Here is a 26,481-nt window from a genome sequence, read left to right on the forward strand (position 1 = left end):
GTTTTCGTCGGCCAAGATAAAAATCCGATGAAATAAGGGGGAGACAAATCAAAATGTCGGAGTCAAAATCAGCCTGATGCTCGATACAGTTTAGTAGAAAAAACGCTAAAAATCGTTAATTTTAATTTTCTTAGTTTAAATAGAAACTATTTCATCAATTTACGTAACTTTGGGAATATGACATGTTCGTTTCGTGACGAGTACGCACATCAAAGATTTTTCTGTAATTTTGAAAAAAATTTTCAAGTAAGTACAGTTCTGAATAAGTACCAAAAATATTTAGTGAAATATGTTTAAAAAGTAGACTAAGCAATATAATTGATGAAACAATTACGGTATGTTGACCATAGTTTTTTTTTCTTTAATTTTTAAAACTTAAATTTATAAATAACATCTTAAAAACAATTTACTTATTTAAATATAATCAAATAATGTATATTTACAGTACCTAACTTATTTTAAATTAACAGAACCCGTGTAACGGCGTTTCCCCATTAGAAAAATGATAGAAACCACAACAGATTCTTTAAACAAAGTAAACCATGATTATTTGGCGCATTATCGTTATGTGAGTCACGTAAAATACTGTGGAAAAACTGGAACTTATTTAATATGGATAGATATTAATGGAAAACGTGAAAGCTCTTTATCTGTGCCTAAATCAAAACGTAGATTCCATGAACAAAGCTTCTTTCTCAGAAGTGCACGGCTGTGGAACTCTTCCGTTTGCTTGTTTTCCACCTGACTAAAACTTTGATGTATTCAAGTCCAACATAAACAAATTACTGATGAACCGCCCCCTTAAGACACTATCAGATCTCTATTACTAACGATTACTGCGATATTATCCCATTGATTACTGTACACGCAATAACCCTTATCCTCGAGTGGCTTCCGGGCCTTGATAAGTGGTGACTTCCTTGTAAAAAAAAAAAAAAAAATGAATAGTTTGTTAGGTCTATTAATCAGCGTATGTAATCTTTTAAAAATAAGGGAAAGTCATGGGCGGTTTTCTACCAGAGCACCCAGAACTATAAAGAAAAAGTGCGTTAAAATGTAAAAAATAGGAATTGAATGTGTTTTATCTTATAAAAATAATGAACGAATAAAAACTCATTGGTCACAAAGAACAGATTACAAACAAAAATAGTTTTGCACTGTATCGTTTAATTTTACTTTTTTAAAGAAATATTTATATTTTTGCTGTAGTAAACCAATTTTAGCGACTAAATGTTTCTTAAAAGGACGTTCGCTACTGCGATTTCATTAGCCAAGATTTTGGACAATTTTCGGCATAGTACCCGAAAAATTCCGACGATAAAACGGTCCTTATTTCGCATAAAATACCAATTTAATGAATATCAATGTAAAAAAAAATTATTAATTTAGATGACCAAAATAGAATATTTTATTAGATTAAGAATGAACTAAAAGGAAGTTATCGGCTATTCTAACTCGCCATAGCGTAGATGTAATGACAAAATACGCCAACAATTACGAGTTATTCAGTAAAAACATTGACAATTTAAAATGTAAGGGACCTTTATTAGAATAATAAATAAGATGGTAAAAAAATTACCTCTTCAACCTACTTAAATACGTATTTTATGTTAAATAAAAGTGTTGTTAAATCTTTACATTTATAACGCGACATCGTCATCTAGAACCACGAGAGCTAAGAAGCGTGGAACAATCGTTTTTTTTTTTTTTTAACATGAAATCTAATGGGCATTTGTTAAGATGTCCAACAAAATGCCAAACAGTTACCTTTCTATAAAGTTTGATAATTATTTTGTGTACTTCTGCATGATAGTAACATATTAGCAACAGATACGAGTTATCGACCCGTTCTTCGAAAGAGAAAGCAGCCATTATGTGAACCTCAAATATAAACAAGTGTTTACGATAACGCAAAAATATATAACGAAATAAATAGCACGAAAATATGAAAACTGAAACATTTATTGAATAAAAACATATAATTTTAATGTATTAATCTCATTTTTCAATGAGTGAATAATTTTAGTTTGTCATGTAGCAACATACAAGTTTAAATACCTGTTTATAGGAATTTAAGAAAAAAAAATTTTTTCACAGTAAGATTGTATAAACATATCAAAATATAATTTTTGTTTGTCAATGTAGCAAAATAATAGTATAGAAGTTTTTATTTATAAAAGTTTATGGAATTTTTTCATTTTTTAAATTTTTATTTTATTCAATGAGTGATTTTCATTGAAACCTTTTGGAATATAGTTTTTTTTGCACAGTTACAAGGGATAGAGTTCCCTTATTTGTTCAAAAACCCCTTCCAAGGGATTGCCTTTGCACGAACTTTTAAAAAGGTACAAGTTATCGAACCCTGTTCGGCTAACACACGCCCTCTATCGACGGTTCTTGAAACTAAAATGCATACATTCGCCTCATATCACTGTCATGCAGAAGTGTCTAATTTTGTTTTACTTATTTTTTTCAAGTAGTATCACGGCGAAAAAGCAGATGAAGAAAACAGAAAAGATGACAGTCGGTCGTTTAAGTAAAACTATGTTCAGGAAGTCAATACATGTAAATTTTAGGTTGAGAAGTTCTTGCAGAATTTTAAATTTTGATTTCAAAATATGTTTTTTCAAATAAGTTTTCCTTATACCTTTATTTTACACATCATTTTAAACAGCGTTTCCTTGCTCTATCTAATCGTTTAAATTATACAGGGTGACCCCCATAAAACAGGACATTCAAGTGTTTTTCTGAGCATTTTACAGTCAACGGAGAAAAAAGGCCACAGATCCTAGTGTTTTGATGTGATGTTATGAATATAATAAACTAGTTATGACCAAAGTTTCATTTCATTCTGACAAAACACTAAGAAACGGGGCCTAATTAGAGTAGGGCCCGTTTTTTTTGGGGGGGGTCGCCCTGTAATAGTTTTAAAACGATCGCGTTTCTAGAACGTTGAATACAAGATGGAAAAAAAAAAAGCAAATTTGTGCAATTCTCTTTTTCAATTCAAACTAGGCAGAAACATTGCTGAAACAGCTCGCGATATCAATGGAGCGTTTGGTCCAGGAACCACTACTGAACGCACAGCGCAATAGTGGTTTAACAAATTTCATGGCGGCGATGAAAGTCTAAGATGATGAGTGGTCATGGAATGTTGACAACGATCAATTAAGAGCCTTAGTCGAAGCCAATCCATGCACAACTGTTCGAGAACTTACTTCTGAATTAGATGTAACGTATACGACGATTTCCAACCGCTTGAGATTGGAAAGACAAAAACTTTAGTAAGTGCTTCACGAATTGAACGACAACTACAAGAAATTCAGTTATGAAGTGTCATCTTCCTTTCTTTTACGCACCAGGGACTTATTTCTCATCTGGGTTATGACTTGCGATAAAAAGCGAGTCTTTACAACAACTGCTGACGCTCAGCTCGGTGGTTAGACGCCGAGGAATCTCCACAACATTTCCCGAAGTTAGAGTTGCACCAAAAGAAGGTCATGCTGACTGTTTGGCCGTCTGTGGTCGGTCTCTTTTGCAGGCGAAACCATGACTGCGGACGAGTACTGTCAACACATGGAGGAAATGCATCAGAAACTTCAACAACAACACCCAACATTAAATCAACAGAAAAGGCCCAATTTCTCTCCACGACAATGCCCGGCCGCACGTTGCTAAACCGACCCTGCAGAAGTTGAACGAATTGGGCTATGAAACTGCCTTATCCGCCATACACTTCAGATCTCTCACCTACCACTTTTTCAAGCATCTCGACAACTTTCTGCGTGAGAAATGCTTCAAAAGCCTAAGCGATACCAAAAACGCCTTCAGCGACTTCATCGCAATTGGAATGCAATATTTTCATTATTGGCATAAATACATTTGCTTCGCATTAACAAAAGTGTGGATTCTGATGGTGCTTATTTTGATCAATAAATTTTTTCTTTTGAGTCGAAATATGTTCAGCATTTAAAAGATAAAAACCGCAAGAATTTTCGGGTCAACCTGATACTCTATATAACTATAAAACCGAGAATGTATGTCAGGACACTTCCTAATCTATATACTCGACGAAATTTTGATCTCCAGACTTCAAATTTGGTATATAGGATATTCAGATATGTAGAAAACTTTAATCTATTTTCATCCAGGGGAAACGGCTGCTAAGTGGTCAAAATAAGCAAATTGGTGCGTGAGGGGATCGGCGGATTTTTCTCTTTGTCAACTGTTTCACGACTGTGCATACACAGTCGAGAAATATAATAGCTTCTTTATGCTAAGAAGAAGATTTAAAAAACACTTTAAAGAGAGTAGGCCAAGCTGGTCTAATGGTTATCGTGCTGGCCTCACTTTAGGCTTTGGTTTCGATATTAGCTCAATTATTTATTTTTTTTTTTTGCAAGAATTGAAGTGTTTTAAAAAAAAAAACAATACTTGAATCCACACGTCTCAGTTTCTTTCTATGATTTTTACTTCATTTTTAAAGGAATTTTACGTTATGCTTTATACCTACAGTATTTCTGTTCATAATAAAGAAATCTGCACTAAGTAAAAATATTCATGTGTATTTTAGGACAGAGCAATGCCGGAAGGCCTGCGAGTAGTAAGTGAAGGTTCTTTTTATATGACACGAATCATTGACTAACGCTATGTTTGTTGTCGAGCGGTGTTCGAAGGTAGTTTAGCAATCATATTGCCTTCAGTATTTAAAAATGGCTGGCATAATGCGTAAATGTCAAGTGTACAGAATGAAAGGCCAAACAGTTATATTATAAAACTAATGCAAGAAAACATCTCTTCTGGGCACCCAACAATATTTTCAAGAGTAAAATCACCTTCAACCTATTATACGAATTTGTGCTATTGAATAACATCGACTGATCATATCAAAGAAAACATGCAGTAGATACTGACAGATAGTGTGACTATATTGAATTTATGCGTCTACTATGTGTATCTTCATGACCAAAGCTAAAACTATATCTAAAATTTATCGATCTTTAGAACCAGTCATCATCATAACCACATCTTTATCAATAATCCACCTAAGCTTCCTTTTGTAATACTTGGTGAACAACTTCCTATCAACTGTCTTTCCATCAACATATTTCTATACCTTTGTTCATTGATAAATTATGTTTTTTTTTGTTTTACTTTTTCACTTCACAACACTTAGGTAGGAACCCCAACAGCATCAAACCAGTTCTTTCATTGTTTCTGCCTCCCTTACTCCAAACCCTTAACTAATCATTCTTTCTACGTCTAACCCTCCTGTGTGTGATAGGAAATACGAGTATATACCATACGCTGGACAAAGCAGGGGAGAGTGGAGCAATAGCCCTAGATATATCTAAGGCTTTTGACAGGGTATGGCGCGATGACATTCTCAGGGAAATCAGATCATACGGTAGCACTGGACGAATACTTAACATAATTAAATCCTTAAGAGAATAATCTAAGTTGTCCTCGACGGTCCTACATCGAAACAATATGATATAAATGCGGATGTAGCTCAGCGGTCTATCCTTGGACATTTATTATTCCTTATATTCATAAATAACCTCCTTGATAAAATCATCTGAGATGGGTATATCTGCTGATGACACCACGCTCTATAACAGGCATGAGGGGAAAACAAATGAACACGAGGAAATAGCAGAAACATTAAAGGAAGACCACCAATCTGTAGTGGAATTGGGACGAAAACGGATGGTCGCGTTCAATGCTACCAAAACCAAGCTAGTCTCCTTCAATAATTACAAGAAACCTTCCCAATCACCTATAGCTATGACTAAAGATACATTACCTGACAGTACTTCTTTCAATCTCCTCAGCTTAACGTTCACAGGGAACATAAGTTGGAACATATTTTGAGATCATTGCCAGGGCTGCTGCGAGGAAAGTGGGTTCTCTCTACCGTGCTAGTAAGTTACTTACGCCAGAAAGTATCTTGTACCTCGACAAGGCCACCATTCGCCCATGTATGGAGTATTGATGTCAGATGGAGCCTTATTACCTCTTATAAGGCTCCATTCAAATTATTAAGCTTTGGAGTGGATCAGAGTTGCTATCACAGATTTGCTGATGCCACCACGTTTTTGATCCGTTAATAAGTTCAGATCGAATGTCAACACACTGATGGCAATGGCTGCGTTCTTAGAAAACAAGGCCGATAGCCATTAGTTGCATGCTCTCGTGTAATGAATGTGTGAATGTAGGATAGACATGAAATTCTTAAAGATAAAAAATGCCCGAAAAATGGGCTGATTTGACTTAAATAAATAAAAAGTAAATGACTTATAATGGCTTTAATGAACTTAAGGATGAATTGAATGACCTTAAGCATGACTTGAATGCTTAAAAAATAACTGGAATCCTTCAAAAACAACTTGAATGATCTGGAGAATGACTTGAATGGCTTTGAGACGGACTGGTTGTAAAGTGAGTGATCATTTTACATAAAATTATTACAGAAAAGAGATCCCCCACGTTATATCACAAAGTTACAAACGCAAGTACAGCATGTAGTAAGAACAGATACTACACTTTGATCTTGGCCAAAAAGCCAAGAAAGGGGTATTTATTTGCTCCCCTACCGAGCAAATTAGGCACAAGGCCGATTTTTAATGTGAGGAGTGAAGGGGAAATGGGGACAAACTGCTTGGGGAGTAAGGGAGCTGGATAGTGACAATTGGTATGAAGGGTTGCTCTTACATTGACCAAGGTCTTATATGAGGGGCTGCCCCCACATATGGTCTTTATTTGCAGTATCTACCGGAATAGATACTACACTTTGATCTTGGCCAAAAGGTCAAGAAAGCTTAAAAAGCTAAGAACAGCATCTATTAACAACAGACCTTTGATCTTAACCAAAAAGGCCAAGCACAAAAGTGTTACAGACAGACCGACCGATGGAGCGACTTATAGAGTCGCTTGCACGTGACTAATAAACTCGGTCTGTAGAAGGACGGGGCAAAAAAGGATGATCACATTCAATTCTACCAAAAAAAAAAAAAAAAAAAAAAAAAAAAAAACGCTTTTTCTTTAACCATTCCAACCAGCTTGTTATGATGGAATAATCCTAGAACTTGTATTTTATTCTTCTAAACGAAAATACCCCATCTTACTACATAATTGCTAAATCCGACTGTAATTGTGAATGTCAAAAATTTTTCTACCTTGAGTTTTTTTTTTTTTTGTTTTTTTTTCACCGAACATTTTACCTTTGGACTTCCTTTCCTATTTCCTCAAGCGTACTAACATGAAGTTAAAAACGTTGCTGTCCACATCACCCAATCAGTTTGTTATACTAAATCTGACCTCAATAACAGTAGCCAATCACATGTCAGTGGAAAAATGCTTTGTCTTTTGGCAAATAAATGTAAAAATAAAATAAAATATTAAACGCAAAGTTCCTATCGTAGCCACAACTCTATGCAATACACGTCGTTTGTGAATTTCTTAGTAAATAAAATCGACATTCTACTATTTACATAGTATTTTGTTGGGCGCTCTTGTTCAATCTGCTGTGGGCCAGATTCGATAACAAGTTTACCTTTTTTAGCGAACTAAATTACAACCGAGGGAAGACGATTTAGGAAAATCACGACTAGATATTGCGTTTTTAATCATATGGCAGGGATTCGAAGATTCTATTGTTAGCATTGGTTTCCGATATTTTTCTAGAATTTTTCAGATTTCTTTCTAGAAAGATAGCTGGTACTTACGAGAGAGACCATGAGAAGGTTACCAACATCTTAAGTGATAGTGTGGTTTTTTTTTTTGTGGGGGGGGGGGAACTGGACTCGAACTTTGAAATCACAGGCCGTCAGTTTGGTTAACCACTCGACCACCGTCACCTTCCAACGATAGAGTTGATTTCCTTTGTTATTATGTTACTGAATAGCAAGTGCTCCCCACGCGCAATTTAATTAAGATCGGAAATTCCTAAATCAAAACAAAAATAAATTTTATTGAGAAAATGTCCTTTACAAAAAAGGCAAAACAAAGTTTAATTATGTTTGTGGAAAGCGGCTAAAAGCGGTTAATCATGGTTGTGGAAAGCGGCTAAAAAAAAAAAAAAAAAAAAAAAAATCAAACGCTGTCATCGATAGCTATTGTACGTCATAATGTTTATGACTTTGCCTACTGAGCGAGCAGACATTGACGAGTTACCTAGATGACTATTAGAGCGTTCAACGTGAATATCTGTATTTTAGTCGAGCAGTGATTGCTTTGTTTTCTTATTCTCAATAATAATAGGCCAAATTTTTTTTTTTTTATTTTAGCATTAGCTTTAAAAAGAATTCAGTGTTGATATGTAAAAGGTGACTTTGATTTATCCGTATGTAGATTTTGAAAGATTAATATGCATCTAAAAGGTCGTTTATTTAATGTATAGAAAATACAGCCAACCAAAAGGAGTCCGGATTTGTACGAAAATTAAATTAAATCAGTCTGGAACTATTTCTTTGTCACTGACCAATGAGATGAAGGATTAAATACCATAACAGATACTAGCTAAAAGGTCAAGGATATTTTTGAAAATGTATATTTTGTATGTGCCTTTTTAATACAATTCAGTATTTATTTATTAAATTTTTTAAAACATTAACTTTAGCAACAATTAATTGATATTTTAAAATAATCTTAAAATAGTAAATTTTAATTTAATCTCATGGTAGCTGTTACAGCGGAGACATATCAACATCCCAAATTCTCAATTCTAACATCAGTTTTTTAATTCCGGAAATACCCGTCCCCCCCGAAAAAAAAAAAATGTTTTGTACCTACATTAGAAAAAAAACAAAAAAAAAAACTTTTCCTTATATTTGCAATAGATCTTATTTAAAAGTTAAAACTGTAAAATAACTATCTGGCGATTATTTATTAAAAAAGAGTTTTGTTTAAATAGTTTAAATGTTTTTTTTTGTTGTTTTTTTTTTAATTAAAATCGCATCCTACAGTAAAAAATAAATCTTATTAGTGAAAAGACTAGCAACTTGATTTTTATGTTTGTTTACTGATGACGTGGAAATGTAAGGATCAACCGGTGTCGACTTGTTTCACTTATATCCTGGGAGTCCTTGCACTCCATATGTTTCAAAATGATTCAGAGTTGTTCCAATGCCCGTTACTCCATGTAAAGAATGGTTTTATTAAATATCGCTACAGTATTATCTCCCCTGCCCAGCAAAATAGCATCGGGATATTGTTTTGTTATAAATTTGACTTTTTTAAAAATAAATAGTCAATTTACATTTTTAATGAACAATCGTTTGTGCCACAGCTACGTAAACGATCATTTTCTTTTATTTTTTGTATTTCTGTTCCATCAGGGAGATATTAACTTTCATCGCTATTTTCTCCGTCAAGTTTGAGTTCGGATCTGACAAGTTAGATGACTAACATCTATATCATACATTTGAAGTGACTAAAAAGTTCACTCATTGTCCAGTGTTGGTTGTAATTCTATTTTTATTATTTGCATACTTTATCTTCGTTTAAACCGAAATATTTAATGGTCAAACAATTTGTACAAGTATGCCTATCGACATCCGCCGGTCGACACCGGGCCAATCGACACTATTGGATAGAATAAGTTGTTGAAGCCTAACAGGAAGCAAATGAAAAAAAAAGAATAGATAATAATTAATATTAGGTGGATAATATAGTGTGGGATTAGGTAGAGTATGAATTAGAGATGTAACTATCAGCGGCAAATTGTAAGATTGGCGTTTCTTTTTGGAGAAACTTGTGGAAATATATTGCATTGTGTCCACTTGTTAAGCGCCCAAAGACCTATTAAGGAGTAAGCTTATCTTCTGATAAATTCTCCATTTCTCAGCCTGTGCGCAGGTGGCATTATATTATGAGTATATGTGCTGATTAAGTTGAAAATTATGACGTATTAAAAAGGTAATAAATCAATACGACATAAAGGTCCTAAATGTTTTATGCTAGTGTCGTTCACTACTGATCTGGTTAGACTTTCACCAGAATGAACACTTCATCTTTATATAGCACATTAAGACTAACGTTTCGTCGGAAAACTAACACAAAAAAAAAAAAAAATATGGCCACATTCGTCCAACATCGTTTAAGAGGCGCTCTTTTATTGGGATCCGGAAACTTTTATCGCGTGGCCAAGTGCAGAGTATGGGAATGTCAGCATTCATCCCTAAATAGATGGAGAAAGTGTAAAACTACCCGAATACTAATTTGGGCTTTTAGTTAGAAGATACAACATAGGTGATATATAATGACCCAATGTCCACTGGCTAAGTCAATTAGACCTTAAACTAGGTATGGCCCAATATTCTTAAATTAGTCGGAAATTAAATATCTCCTTGTAGAAGACTTTCAGGAAATGCTACAATTATACCCAGTTGGTGTCAATGTATACCAGGAATAAATAATAGATCAGCTTAAAAACTAAAAGGTCCACCATCAAATAGGCTTAGAGTCTCGTACTAGATAAGGCCAAGAAACACTTAAAAGATGCTATGAGCATTCGTAGTTTGTTAGAATCTACAACACAACGCGAGGGAGTGTTATGAAAGCGAGAGTATTACGAAAGAAACAGATTGCAAAAGGTATCCGAAGAAGTAATGAACTCAAACGCAAATGAGCATAAAGTTTCCGACTTGATCAGATAGGGAAATTTGAAAAATCAAGCACACAGTATGAACGTAACTGGCATTCTATTTCGGGAGCATTTTGAGGGGAACTTCACTCAACTGCCTAATCACGTGTTCCATGAGTTTGGCAAGTATTTAGCCAGCTTCCTACCGCAATGCGGCTGCTGCAGCTAGTTGTGATAGAAGGGTCACAGAGCACGAGGTGTTGACTTCATTAAAGCATGTTGTCTACAACAAATTGCCGTGACTTGGTGGTATGCCCTATGAATTGTATTTGAGGCCGTGGCACATGTTTGCATTACTACTGTCGTGTGTTGAACCATCGATTCGATAAGGGTTCTATACTAGGTAAATCACAAAGAGTAATATTGCTGGTGAAGCGGAATATGCAGGATGGGCTGGAACTGCTAAACGCAGAGTTAAAGATTTTAGTAGAGATCTTACTGAACCATTTGCAGGGTTTTATCGAAGGGTTGATTGAATTCGAGTAAAACCATGTTATGATAGGGAGACCGATTTAGAATAACTTGTATCTGATTCGATTGATCCTAGAATGGATTTACAATCACAGGAAAGTTGTGCTGATTGACTTGGATCAGTTCAAAACGTAAGGTATGCAATCACTTCTTGGCATGTCTTAGGGGCTACTGGTTTTAAACGGAACTTCCGTAAATATATCCCAGTTTTGCATTGCTCGCTCACGACAAAAAAGAAATGCATTCGGAATCTTTCACTATATCCCAGTCGGTGAGCAAGGGCTATACTCTATTCTCTCTCTCACTCACACACACATAAATATAATAAACAAATAATCAAGTATTAAAAAATGCAGGTAAAACATCTAAATACAAATTAGGTCATATACGAACAGGGAAAGAGGTGTGCATTCGCCTCAGTGACTACAATAAATGGATGTGTGAATAACTGAGAATCTGATTAGCTGACTAGAAAACCCAGCGTTACGTGGATATATAAAAAACGACGAAACATCAATTCTATGCAGTAGCTTTATGGATCCTTACGAAGATGAACGCAATAAAATGAGGTAGCTTAATTACCACATTTTCAAAGCATATACACACACACGAGAAGCAATTAAATCGATACCTAAAGATCAGTTTATGTTTTAACTAATCAATGCTTATGATAAAAATAATCACTAGTGTAAGCGTTAATAACATGATAAATTAACTGTTGATCGATGAAGATTCGGGTCAATAGTGTAGTATCAGTTCTGATACTACACTTCTTTTCTGTCCTCGGTCAGTGGAGGAGAAATTCTCTCTTACTGAGACGATTTAAGTTTTTGTTCCTATCCAGAGTGCCCCTTTGGAGGGCTGGATTTTTCACATTAAAAATGGACCTTGTGTCTAACTCTGCCCTCGTGGGGACGCAAGTAAATAGGATTATTATAAGAAGAGTATAAATTTACAGATAACACCTATTCAAAGCAGCCATCCCAAGACAGAAATTATTTCTTCCTTTGTCAGAAACATTGTACACAGATGAACACATGATAACATAAGGAGAATTATGCAGTTAGCGGAGATAAGTTCAGAGTACATTTTTTTAAACATTTTCCGATTTCATATTTTATGATATTTTTAACAAACATTTTTCGTAAATATTTCTGCTTTCATATTTTACTTAACAAATTTAACTTAAACAGTTCGCGTTTCCTAATATGTGGAAATGTTAGCAGATCAGATTATGAACCGCAATAGCATAATGAATTTCAAAATTTATTTGACTGAATCCAGATATAATGGGAAATAAAATTTAGCAACATTTTCTGAAACCTATCGTATGAACTGTTTAATCGGAATTTATATTAATTTATAGCTATCCAATGCAGCGATTTAAAACCTTGGAGTTGAGATAATTCTTAAACGCCCCCCCCCCCAAAAAAAAACAATATATTAGAACGAAAATCTATCAAACACATGAAAAAAAAATTGTAAAAAAATTTGAAAGCTTTATAAACGTAAGTACAGAATAGTTTACACTCGAGAACTAGAAAAACAAACAAAATGGATGACTCAGCGTAATTTTAACGTGTAATTAATTTCTTATAATTTTTACATGGCATAAACAAATCGTTTCTATATGTTTAAACTGAAGTTCTAAGAGAGTTTCATTCTAGTGCGTTTTGTATAAGTTACGTTTTATTACAAGTTAGCGATTGTTAGCTATTCCGTACTTTCACCCGTTTTGTTTTCTTGTCCAAATTTTTCATGGGTAAAAATATTCGCTGCTTATTCAGACTTCAAACTGGCATTTATAGTGATAAACAAAAATGGAAAAAATGTTTATCATGTACCTACTTGTCATAGAATAAAGATTAATTTTAAAAAAAAAAAATTGATCAAGTACTTTTTTGTTTTTTTTCGAAACAACAAATTTACTGTTTTTTATGGATAAGTGAAGGCCGAAGCCAGTTTACTAATCTTCAAATGTTTTTAACCTATATAAAATATCCTTTCTAAAAAAAAAAATTAAAAATAAAAAATAAAATAAAAAATACAATTTGAGAATTTTATTTTTCTGAGAAAAAAATGCATGTTCTGTTAATTGTCTTTAAATCTTATGTTTCAGTTGTCCTTCCGACGACATTATAAAAAAAAAATCTACATCTAGTGGGACAGGTTATCAATATTTCATAAGAATCTTTCAGTGATATAAGCACCAAAATCGGTACATTTTAAAGAAAGAACGTTAGGCATTAGAAAATTCAATATGGCTGTCAGTTTTCAAGATGGCTGCAGAAGTAAACCTGACAAATTTCAATTTTGGTGCTTGTATCACCAAGTGTAAGATGGTTTTAGCAATCTGCCCCACTAACCCCCCCCCGCTTATCAACACTGAGTAAATTTTGATTTTATTGAATAAAAAACATCTACTTGATCAAATTACGCAATTTTGGGGATTTTTTTTTCATCTTCGTACGTGACTGGTACGTACATCTGTATTTTCTTTATTTTTAATTGTCGCCATAAGTGCCAATCTGAATAAGCAAATATTCAAATGGGTCTAAATATTAATTTGGGTGTCATTTAATGCATAGACATTTACATTAATCAAACTAAAACAGTACACGCATATAGAAAAAAAAATCAAAAGATATTGAATTTATTATGGGATTTCCCTTGTTTCTACGTCAAACAAAAAAATAAACAAAAAAAAATGCCATGCTCAGTCAAAATCGCTAGAGAAAATATTTAAACGCGGCCGTCTCAACTCACACGGCCGTCAAGATAAACGGTCTCAGTCAATTAAAATTACCGTCTCTGTGTTTTAGACACAAGCGAGATGCAAATAAAATACGTTCCGCGAAATTGTTGACATTTGTAAAAAGAAAAAGAGTGACTTACAATTTTACAAGCTTGACACACTGATAAGATAATTAGTTGTCTATGCTTATGACAGATCGACCTTTTTTATTGAAGTTGCTCCAGACAAATCGTAAAGCCATTTGATGTAAGGAGCTAATAAGAACGGAGAATGATTATAGCAAAGACAGGAAATGCTACATGATGACTTGGTGCTTCTATAGAATTGGGATGGGATTTTTTAGTCGATAAATGGAGTTTTCAGATAAAAAAAATGGTTTCAACTGATTTGTTTGTCAATTCTAATAAGTTACAAAGGTAGCTTCCAAATTATGCAGTCGAAATTACCTGAATATTACTGAATTATTACACAAAACAACTTTAATCGTGTTAGCAAGTGAAAAATTGCCATCTTGTTTAAATCAAAATGGAAAATTACCTCCCTTTTGAACTGTCTTACGATCGTTTTTACTAAATTCTATTTTTTTTATTTTTTTAATAATTTTCTACTTTATCGATATTCATAATTTTTGGATATAATCTTAAAAATACGAGGAATTCGTAGATACCATTGTTTTCATGTGAAATTCAGTATTATGATTTCCGAAATTTCGTCCCAATAGTGTAGAAGCGCCAATGGTTTTCTTTACCTTTTTTATTAATTTTGACTGCACAATTTTTTTCTATACAAAGGAAATGCATGAAAGTTTGAAATAACATCAGAAAGCCGTTGAGACATTAGAATGTCGAGTATGGCTGGCCACATATGAAGGACAATGGAAACAATCTACCTTAGTGGAATGACCTAAAAGGAAAAAGATGGCAAATAAGAGACGTTTCAAAGAAGAAACACCTAAGGTGCCGTCAATAAGTTTACAGACTTTTGTGCAAGCATTTAAAATTGTCGAAGACTCTTGAAAATTCAATAAGTTATTGCAATACATCTTATGGAGAGGACATTTTTATTCTTTCGGGTTCAAATGTACAGCTACAGCAAAAATTTGAATACATCCTACTAAAGCCTTATTGTCACAACTGCTGAATTTCAAAAATGCAATCTGGACGTAATAACATATTAGAAGGATGATATGCAATAAAATTTTAAACTTGAAAAAATGCCACAAAAACGTATGGAATGCTTCAGACTGCTTTTGTACCTTTCTGCAGGAATAGAACATGTTTTTGAGTAGCATAAAAGATTCAAGGCAGACATGGAGTCTGTGAGATATTATGAGAGATGATGGAGTAAGGAAGTCAGAACACTGGAGTTGATTAGCCAAATAAAGAATTTCATTGATAAGAGCCGTCAGGTGTCTATAGAGACAAGAGCTGCACAGTTTGGAAACTGTATACAATTATTCGTGAGGAATTGAAGATGTGGAAGATTTGTGCAAATTTTGTCCCAAGGGTGCTCAGAGAGATTAGACACAAAAAAAAAAAACTTATGTGCACCAAGACAGTTCCTTAACCTCCATTAAATACAGACCTTGCTCCCTGTGACTTGATTATTCCCTAAGCTCAAGGAAAACCTTTGAGGCTGTCGTTATAATTGAGATGAAAGAGTAGTAGTTGATGGGCAAAAATCAGAAGCTCACAGTATTAATGCTGGAGTCACTCAGGGGTCCATCCTGGGCCCAACTCTTTTCCTGATCTAAATTAATGATCTTCCAAATCACATCCTTACATTATTCGTAGACATTTATGCTGATGACTATCTATGGCAGCACATCTAAGACCGTAAACGACCAAGTTCTCTCCGATTCTCTCTTTGATCTTGAGCACGTGGTACAATGGGGAAAGGAGTGGATGGTTACTTTTAATGCATCTAAAACCAAGCTTCTCTCTTTACATCAACGTTCTGTTCCCATCTGGCATCAATTGAAATGAACGGCTCTCGTCCTGGGGAGGCCTCATGTTTTGACAAGCTTCTGGGCTTAACATTTACTCCTGATCTTAAATGGAATACGTACATCAAATCTGTTGCCAAGGCCGCTGCAAAAATGGTGGGATCTTCTATCAATCCAGTAGATATCTCACTGCTGATGCAATTCTCTATCTATATAAGAGCCAGGTACGTCCAAAGATGGAGTGCTGTTGCCACATCTGGGCAGGAGATGCTAAAAAGGACTTGTCCTGCCTTAATAGAGTTCAAAATAGACTCCATAGCCTCGTAGGAAACGTCCTTTTCTCTTCCCTGCAACCTCTATCTCACTGAAGAAATGTTGCGAGTTTGCTTTATCGTTATTTACATGGCAAGTGCTCGACTGAGCTCCAATCTATGTCCCCCTCGCCAATCTTTCACAAGAAACACTCGTCTAGCTGAAAACACTATAAATAATCCCCCCCACTCTTTATCTGTGCCTAAACCTAAACGTAGATTCCATGAAGAAAGCTTCATTCTCAGAATTGCACGCCTGTTTAATTGTCTTCCGTTTTCCTGCTTTCCAGCTGACTACAATATGATTGTCTTCAAGTCCAACGTAAACAAGTTCTTGATGAGCCGTTCCACTTAAGGTAACAAATTTACCTAATTTCCATTACTAACAATTACTATATTGTCCAATTGACTACTGTACACTCTTAACCCTTATCCTCGAGTGGTCTCTGGCCTTGATAAGTGGTTAAGCCTATGTAAAAAAATAAATAAAATAAAAAAGACTGACGGGCTTATTAACACGTTCACACAAAAGGATTTCCATGTGGCCTTCCAGAAATTGTTCTGTGCAGCAAGTGCATTGCAGCCGGAAGAGATTACTTTCTCTATTACTGTGTACTATCAATAAAAGTGGCCATACGAAAAACTCACTGAAGGCACCTCGCATGTTGTGCGACAATGTTATCTTGTATTGACCTAGTGTAGAAGTGCGAATAATTATAATTAGTAGAAAAGAACACTAAGAAAATAAACATTGTGGTTTAAACCTACCAAAGTTAATACTAGAATTGTTCACATTGGATATGATGTAATAGATAAGCGCTTTGGTTAAAAATCAGTTCTAATTATCCAGTCAAATAAAACTCACTAACCCTATGGATTTCATTTTTTATTATGATTAACTAATCGGGGGTGCCCGGCTTTGTCCGAGTGTAAAATATGCTTAAATACATTTTATAGTAATAGGACGATTCCAATTCCTTTCCCGGATTCCGATACAATTACCGATACCGATTCTTTATAAATCTAATTATTTAACTATAGGATTGTTATTTTCCCCAATATTCGTAAAAACATGTTAAATATGCAGATATTTTCCTACATGTAAAAGTACGCTTGTGGAGAATGATCTATCGATTTTAGCTTAACCGGTAATTTAAAATCAATAAATATTTATTATTTTATCATTATTACCAGCAATGAAAGATTTTACTTTAAACAAAATCAAAAAGACAATTAAAAGAATCGTTTTGGCATCGGAAAATAGGCATCAATTTTTCCGATTCTGATACCGATTCCCCAAAATCTTCCAATTTTCCCCCCGATTCCATTTAATCGTCCCAACACTAATATTTGAATTCATCCAGAGTGTGTATACATTAGAGCTGTGATTTCGAAAGTAAAAAAATGTATATATTTACATGCTATTAGCTAGAATTGAAACCGAAACTGTAGCATTCAAAGCTGGTGACGTTACCACTGTAATAACATGACAAGCATACGAACCAATTTAAAATTAATGAATTTACAAAATGCAAAACGATTTTTTTTTCAATTTTTATCCATTTTCGACCCCTTAAAACAATTTTACACCAGCTAAAGACCCATAAAAGAACGACCCGTAAAAAAAGAAAAGAAAAAACAAAACAATCATTTGAAACCCCCAGCGTCGCTCTGCGACTTTTAGTTTCGAAGGAAACGAAGTTTGAAAATGTAGAGACAGACAAACAGCTGTTTATATATTAGAGGATTCATATATTTTATAGATTACTATAATCGATAGATCAGATCCATTTCGTTCAACTTAATGTTGAATAAAATAAAAAAAACTTTTATAAATGTGTAAAGTCCACTGTGCATTTACTTTCAGAAAACTTACAATTTTATTTTTCCTTTAGTCCTTACATTCCGGGAACCGTGTCTGACAAGCGAGAAGAATTGTTTTCCGAGTTAGCTATTTTGAGTTAGATGTCATTGGAACATTTTTCATTAAACTGACAGCTATCGATATTAACATTTATCAGAGTTACTTAAAATAACCCATTAATAATAATAAAAAGTATATACTGGCTCGTTAAAATTCAAATTAAAAGTGTAATACTCAAATATCGCTATTTGTTTTGGGATTTTTTTCCTTTCTTTAATGATTTTGTGATGTTTCAATAGTTGTATTTGCACCAAAGATGAAGTAACAGATTCAGTCATTCTAAAAGTACAGCCACACCTCGGTTCATAAAGGTTGAAGGTTCAAGTTTATTATACAAATTATATCGTACGAATCCGAAAATTCTATTATTGGCATTGGCTTCCACCGATATTTTTCTAGTTAGAATTTTTTCTAAAAAGACATCGGGTACCAATGGTTCATACAGATTTTAAATACCCATTTTCAAGCCTTCTCCAGACAAAATTAAAGTTTTAAAAACTAAGTTTGATATATAAAAAAATAAAATAAACCCAAAATTAATATTTTAATTTATATTTTTAAAAAATATTTAAATGGTATGTATTGTGATTTTAAGTTCGGCAACATTCGTGACGTATATGAATAACATCGGATAAACTATGCCTTGTATTGATAATACCAAAAAATAATATCATGCAATTTCAAAAGTATTTTTTCGATTTTATTTAATATTCTGGCAACAAGTTTTACTTAAAAGAGCACTATTTTCTAAGCTCTTTTAAAAACAATTTCCATATTTTCAAGGCCTTCAAAAGGTAAAACGACAGAAGACCTTTTCAGTACAGTGTAAAATTTTCAAAGGCTTTTCGAGCCTGTGAGAACGCCGAGTATGTACGTGCTGTACCACGACAAGCTTGCTAACATCCTAAGTGAAAGTGATTTTCTGGAATGAACTGGATTCGGATTTAGAAAAAATTCAAATCATAAGCCAGTGTCGTCAACCACTTCCCTACTGTTTTCTCCCGTACTACGAATAACAAAAAAACTGCTACCTAATCATGGCTATATATATAAAAAAAAAAAAAAAAAAAACATTTGTGTAGATTCAGTTCGAAATTGTGTATAAAGTTCAACTATAAAATTTCCAATTTCGAAAGAAAATAGATAAATGCACCTGCAGAATGTGGGATCGACCGAAATATTGTGAACAACGGACTTCAGAAAAGTAGTTCGAATAATCAAAATAGACACTGGTTATTTTGTAAGGTTATTTAAATGTCAGATTTTAGAATTAGAACAAAAAGTCAGGTATATTTCTCTGCATAGAACTAAAATAAAAAATTTTTAGTAAAAAAAAAAAAAAAAAAAAAAAGGGTGTTTATTTGATTATTTTTATGAGCTTATTTTTTAGTTTAATTCAAAACAAGCCATTCTATTTAACTACATAGAATGGTATGTACATTAAATGACCGGTGTTATTTAACAACGTGTTCCTTTTGAAATAATGCTCAGATTTTTGGTTATAAACGCAATCGCTACGATGCCAGGTGTGTTGTCAATACTAGTTACTTCGTACTTTATACATACACTAGCAGAAATAGCCGTCGTTGACTGTGTTCAAAATGAACTTTCAAAACGGATTCATTTATGATAGCATGAAAGGTTATGAAAAAAAAAGTGCGCATCTAAAGACATAGTTTCAAGTTTTGGGGTATCGAAACCAAAAGCAAAAGATGTAAAAAAAAAAAAAAAAAAAAAAAAAAGTAAAATCTTGCGAAAATATATTTTGAGAATTTATTTTATATAATAAATTGCACAGCCAAACAACGTCGCAGCCCACAAGAGCCATGACAGTCAATGAACCGGAAGTCCAAGACTCGAGTTTCGCTCTCATTTGGGCTCATCAGACACATACAAACTCAGGATTCGAAACCCGAGCCTCTTGCATGCATGGCAAGCACTCTGCCAACTGAGCAAACGCCCCGATCAGCAAATTTTGTGCGGTTGTTCAGTTGGCAGAGTGATTACCATGCATGCAAGAGGCTCGGGTTTCAAATCCTGAGTTCGGATGTATCTAACTGACGAGCCCAAATGAGGGCGAAACTCGAGTCTTGGACTTCCGGTTCGTTGACTATCATGGCTCTTGTGGGATGCGACGTTGTTTGGCTGTGGAATTTAATATATATGATCTCTCACATTCTGAAAAATCATTATATATATATATATATATATATATATATATATATATGATTTATTTGCCGTGTTAATCTAAAGCCAAAATCATCATTTTAGATTATGGTACTATCATGCAGCGCTTAATTCGAAGGCAGTAGTGTAGTATCTGTTCTATTGTCATGAGACCATCCTCCTAAACATTATTTCCATCAGGGGCAATGAAGTATCTTTCCTGATAAGACTATCTTATACATTACCTCCTCCTTTGAAGGGAGGGCTAACATACAGGGTGTTTCAAAAGTCTTGGGAACATTATGAATTATTAAAAATCGTTATATTCCCAAGACTTTTGAAACACCCTGTACATCAACAAGAAATGGTCACCATCATCTGTTCATTGGCAAATTTAGCAATTAGTTCTCTCTGCCAAAATAGAACAAAAAGGCAGTGAACTAGCAATATACAACCGGTCGTTAAAACACTGACAGCATTATTTGGCATTAATAGGCGTTTAATTACTTTAATTCTCGTGTTAATTGATACAAGAGTAATCTCCTAACAAATGGAGTAAAAGGTGTTCGAATCCTTCAACAAGCAGTAATTATGACTTCCTGCACTTATAATAGCGAAGGCATGGAATACCAGTCTAGATATCAAAATAATATATATATATATATATATATATATATATATATATATGAGAAAAATGGAAATAGTATTCCGACAAAATAGAGAAAATAAAAAGGAACAAACCGAGTTATGTGTTCATCAACGTTTCATCTTTATTTCATCCACAGGAAGTCTCGAAATAAAGACGAAACGTTGATGAACACATAACTTTTTTCCTTGGTTTTCGAGCATAATTCGTTCTGAAAAGCTGTTCGTTAACCAAATCATATTTTCCAATTAGAATTAATGACATTATTATTGAAAAATGCTGCAGCTATATTTCCAACGTTTCGTATTTATGTTTATAATTTACGAAATTAAATCACCAACTAGACACATTAACTTTCAATAAAAAAAACACTTATTCACTTATGCAAAGAAATATGCTTATTCACTTATGTAAAGAAATACATATCGATAAGGAGATGCTATCTCAATATTTTTCTTAATATATAAAATCTTTGTTATTTTACTAGAACAAGCCAAAAAGAAATCAAATCTAATTTTTCAAGATTTTCGCTAAAAATTATGCATTCAATGAAAACGCAATCAAGTAGAATGACTTCATTATAAAATATAGGAGTTATCTCTCTTGCATTAGAAAACATTCTGTTAGATCATTTATTAAATTCAAAATAAGAATTATTTTCACATGTCTTTCTCAAACATCTTATCAAATCCGAATCATAACTATTGATAAAATTAATCCACGTTCGAAATTAAAATTAGAGTAATTATTGATAGCTAAAATTATATTCAGATCAATTTTTCTCCTAACAAGAAATATTAATTTAGTAATTGATATATTAGTCAGAGATATTTTTTTTACATAGGAATAACCACTTATCAAGGCCAGAGACCACTCAAGGATAAGGGTTAAGAGTGTCCAGTAGTCAATTGGACAATATAGTAATCGAAATTCGGTAAATTTGTTAACTTAAGTGGAACGGCTCATCAAGAACTTGTTTACGTTGAACTTGAAGACAATCATATTGTAGTCAGCTGGAAAGCAGGAAAACAATTCCACAGGCGTACAGTTCTAAGGAAGAAGCTTTGTTCATGGAATCTACGTTAAGGTTTAGGCACAGATAAAGAGGGGGGGGGGGAATTATTGATAGTGTTTTCATTTTTAAATTTATTATTAATTATTATTTTAACTCCTTTATATAGATGGTGGGCTTCCGTTACTCAGGGGAATATGTGCACAACGTGCATCATAAAAAATGAATAAATGCATATTTTAGGTTTGGAATGTTGACATATATATATATATATATATATATATATATATATATATAACCGTTTTATTTGCTTAGTTACACATGTTTCGACTACCGAATCATTAACGATCCGATAGATTCCAGAAATATTTATTATAACGAGGAAAAAAATGGCTTATAGAAAGTACAAAAACTCCCATCATTATAACTCATAATAAACATTTTTGTTAAGTCTGACGAAATTATCGGATCCTTAAGATTCGGTAACCGAAAAGTGTGTAACTAAGCAGATAAAACGGTAATATATTTTTGCTCTATAATAGTATTAAGCACTTTTTTGCAGATTTTTACAAATTACCATTTAATTACTGTGTGTGTGTGTGTGTGTGTGAAATAAACCTAGACCAGTTTTTAAAACCCTATTCAATCTTTACATATAACTTATTTAGTTATTAAAATGTTTAATAGACAAATTAAATTAAACACCAATTAGAAGTTTAATACTAACTACGTACGGTATAAAATACACTTATTTCGTAAAACTTTATTTAAAATTTTATTTGATAAATTAAAAGATGTTTAGTGTACATTTTGACTATTTAACTACACATTTTGTAATACTTCTTAGCATGTATTTAAAATATAGAGTAAGAATACATAATTTTTTGACTAGCGAGTCGTTATTTATGGAGGTCTAAAAACACTCGATGATAAAGGTTTATATGATCGATAGTTGTCAGCTGAGTGAAGAATATTAGAAGTTTTAATGTGTAGAATAAAGAAATAGCGAGGTTTTTGAAGTTAAATGCAAAATAGACTTTATACTTTTCTCTTTTTATTCAGCATAAAAGTTAGAACGAAAAGGATATGATCTATTCATTATAGTAAGATATAAAATATTTAAAAAAACAACATCGTTAGGGTTAGTTGGTTTCCACTATTTATTTGCTGGAAAACTAGACATGGTAAATCGGACAAGTCATTGTTAACATGGAAAAATGGGAAGGCCTTCACGTTATCTGAAAGGAATATAATCACTAATCAGAAGGGACCAAATCTTGCTTGTCACTGCGGAGCAGAAACCGATATTCAAAAAAGAGCAGACAATCTTGACAAGATCCGGTTAGTTGTTTCGATTTTGCACTCCTGCAAATTAAGATTGCAATCGATTTGATTGGCTGCTGACAAGACGATTCCCGTTATCACAACTGGTCACATGGAAGAACGTAAATAAAGTCGGATTTGGCAAGGAATTTGGACTAATTAGCATATGGACGTTATCACACACTTCCGTTGTTTTAAAACATTCGTCAGAACATGCATATTAAACAAAAGCATTTCATTGTTCATTTGATGACAGAAATAATCAGATGTCGTTTTTAAGTGAGCATAACGCATCTGATTCTAGTCTATGAAGGTGCTGACTTATTCGGTATTGCGTGACCTATGTATGACAGGCATTTTATAGAATTTTTCCATGTAGTCTACTCACCCTAGTAAATGCAAAATAATAAGCAATAATAAAAAGTGCGGGGGAAGTCTCCAGTGATCTTGACGTTACGTGACTGTATTCCCCCTTTAAACGTCGACTGTAAAACCACACAGACGCCAAAAAAACATCAGCTATCGGAGAGTCGCCACGAACCACAACGGGTCAGGTTTACTTAGATAAAAAATACAAAACGGACAATTAATACTATGATCTATGCATGGTGCATTCTGATTGAGAAATAAGATTTAAAAATCAAATCTACAATGCTTTCTTTGTCATTTCAATCCAAATAGTCCAGCCAACCATTCACGGTCAAGAAAAACAAAGAACCAGCAGTCCGCAGCGGTAACCATAAGACGACTTTTAATAAAAGCAGACATACATATTCAGATTGACAGATAGAAATAAATACAGACAGGCGCTCATTTATACAAATACATGATAACAGATATATATCTTTATATATACAGTGAGCGACTTCTTGCCCTATCATCTCTCCTGGTATATAAATGCGCCTGCGTTGCCTTTTGAAGGTGCGATACGATTCCAATCAGGAGAGAAAGTTTCAGATATCACTCACAGTTAATGACTGGCGTTTCGTTGTATCCTCATCGATTTTCATTCGTATCACGATTCGCCATTAATACAGAATAAAAACCTATTTATCTCGACAACCTTCAGATCAGGTTCCTGTGTGAAGTATTGCATCGAATCAAATCAACGAACTGCTCGGTTGACCACCGCGTCAAAATTGACATTGTGCGCTGAAGCCATTTACTACTTACTTTTTATGGAATAACCCGTGAAGGACAAGAGAAAGTTTCCAACATAAAAATATGCGTAATAAATATATATAGTATGTTTATTATACAAACATTAGTGGTTACACATGTGCATACATGTTTCAGTGGGCTCCTAATTCCAAGAGACCACTTCATCAGACCAAAACAAAAAGGGGGAGTGACATTGTAAATATGTAACCATTAATGTTTGAATTATGAACATGTCATACCTGTTCTGTCATCCGTTTAGCACTCTTTAATAAACGCACGAGTTTCAGGTGATCTACATCTAGGAAACCAAACTATACATACATATGTGTGTGTATATATATATATATATATATATATATATATATTACTAGCGGGATGGGGGCTTTGCTCCATCGTAAAATACGCTTAAATATGATATTTTAATTTGTACCAGATTATGTATATATTATAGAGTCATGATTTCAAAAGTAAAAAAAAATGTATTTGGTGGCATTAGCAAGAATCGAAGCCAAAACTAACATTCAAAGCTGGTGACGTTACCACTGTACCAACGTGGCACGCATATGAACTGATTAAAAGGAACTAAGATGAATGTACAAAATTTTTCAATTTTGACCACTTAAAAATTGTTTTAACCGGTTAGATACCCATAAAAAAGAACCCCTAATAGACCCCCATTTGCTTTTAGAGATTAAATTGGATAGTTTTTTGTTAAGTTTTATGTTGTGGGTGGAGTTGAAAGATAATCCGTCGTTTAATTTTAGAGGTTGTATTCCTAGAGATAGAGTGGTTCATGTGTAGATCGTCTGCTAATGATTTGGCGATAGTTGGTAAGTTGCTTTGTTTCTTGGAGTTTGTGCTGATCAGTTTAGATACTGCTCAATGTGTTCGGGGAAAATATGGTGGGAGAATTGGAAGATCTTATTGGTACATTTGGGAATGACCTTCTCGTCAATGCATCGTTGTAAGAAAGAACTTCGGTGCGTGTTGGGAGTGAGCTGCGATCAGTGTGTTAGTATATTTACGCAGCTTTCTTTTGTAAAGTTGTCCTTCTATTCCGACAGTATGATTGTTGAGCATCCCAATCCAATTGTCTCGAATTTTTAAAAACTCCCTTCGTAATCTCGTTTCATTTAATTACTTAATCTATCACGGTTATATTTCCAGACGCCATCTTTTAAATCTCTACGATATTTTTTTATCCCAATTAATTTTCTCGTCTCATTTTATCAATTTATTTACTTTATTACTTTTCATTTTTAGACGTAATCCACTACGCTTGTTTTCTCTAATGTATTATTTACTCATTTAATCATAAAATGTAGATATCTATATAGACATCTAATTTACATAAGGAAAACACGCTGCTCTCCCCCATCATTATATATAGCCCAAATCCTCCGACCCTCTCGTCAATGACCATCCCTCTGTAAAATAAACAAAAAAAAAAAAAAAAAAAAAAAAAAAAAAAAAAAAAAAAGCGCATAAATCGGGCGAAACGTTGAGTATTCAGGTCCTTCCACATCCATTCTATTCCATATATATATATATATATATATATATTATACACAGATACGGTGGCTCTTGGGTACAGATTTTTTTCAGGGTACGATGTGGAATATTTTTTCCGGACCCTGGTTTCGGTGTTATTTATAATGTTATTTGATTATATACATGTGCATTATATACTGTACTGTATTTTGTTACTAATTTTTAATATCTCATCACTAGTTTCTACTGTAAATATATATATAATCCAGACATTTATCTCTTGCTTATCCACCTAACGTATTAACATCGACGTTTTAGTGTAATCGTGAATAGTGAATCAAAGAGAATAAGCTTATTTCATGATCAAATATTTCCTAGAGAAAACGTATGCATCAGAATGAGTGGGTGTTTGATAAATCAGATTTTTTCAGTTTTCTATGAGTCAGATGACTCCTGCGTCTCGCCGACAGGAAAGAAATGGCTTTTGCGTCCTTGAGTTTGCAAAAACTAAATCAGTGATTACAGAGTAGCGTGCATTCAAAGTGAAATTCAATTGCGATACTCAGTCTCCCCAAAACAGCCGAAAGTTGTTTCAGCAGTTTGAAGAGGGCGGGTGTCTAGAAAAGTAAAA

The 26,481-nt window shown here is 33.6% G+C and overlaps 1 protein-coding gene and 1 pseudogene across 1 annotated transcript in view; both read right to left on the reverse strand.

Annotated features, from left to right (window-relative positions):
• Positions 1-26,481, reverse strand: part of LOC145292077 (T-box transcription factor T-like) — a 247,007-nt gene that overhangs the window by 144,919 nt on the left and 75,607 nt on the right. The window lies entirely within an intron of this gene.
• LOC145292510 (U2 spliceosomal RNA) lies at positions 6,437-6,578 on the reverse strand (annotated as a pseudogene).

Source organism: Euprymna scolopes, chromosome 13 (assembly GCF_053919585.1).
Source record: "Euprymna scolopes isolate OS-2025 chromosome 13, ASM5391958v1, whole genome shotgun sequence".
Classification (NCBI taxonomy): Eukaryota; Metazoa; Mollusca; class Cephalopoda; order Sepiida; family Sepiolidae; genus Euprymna; species Euprymna scolopes.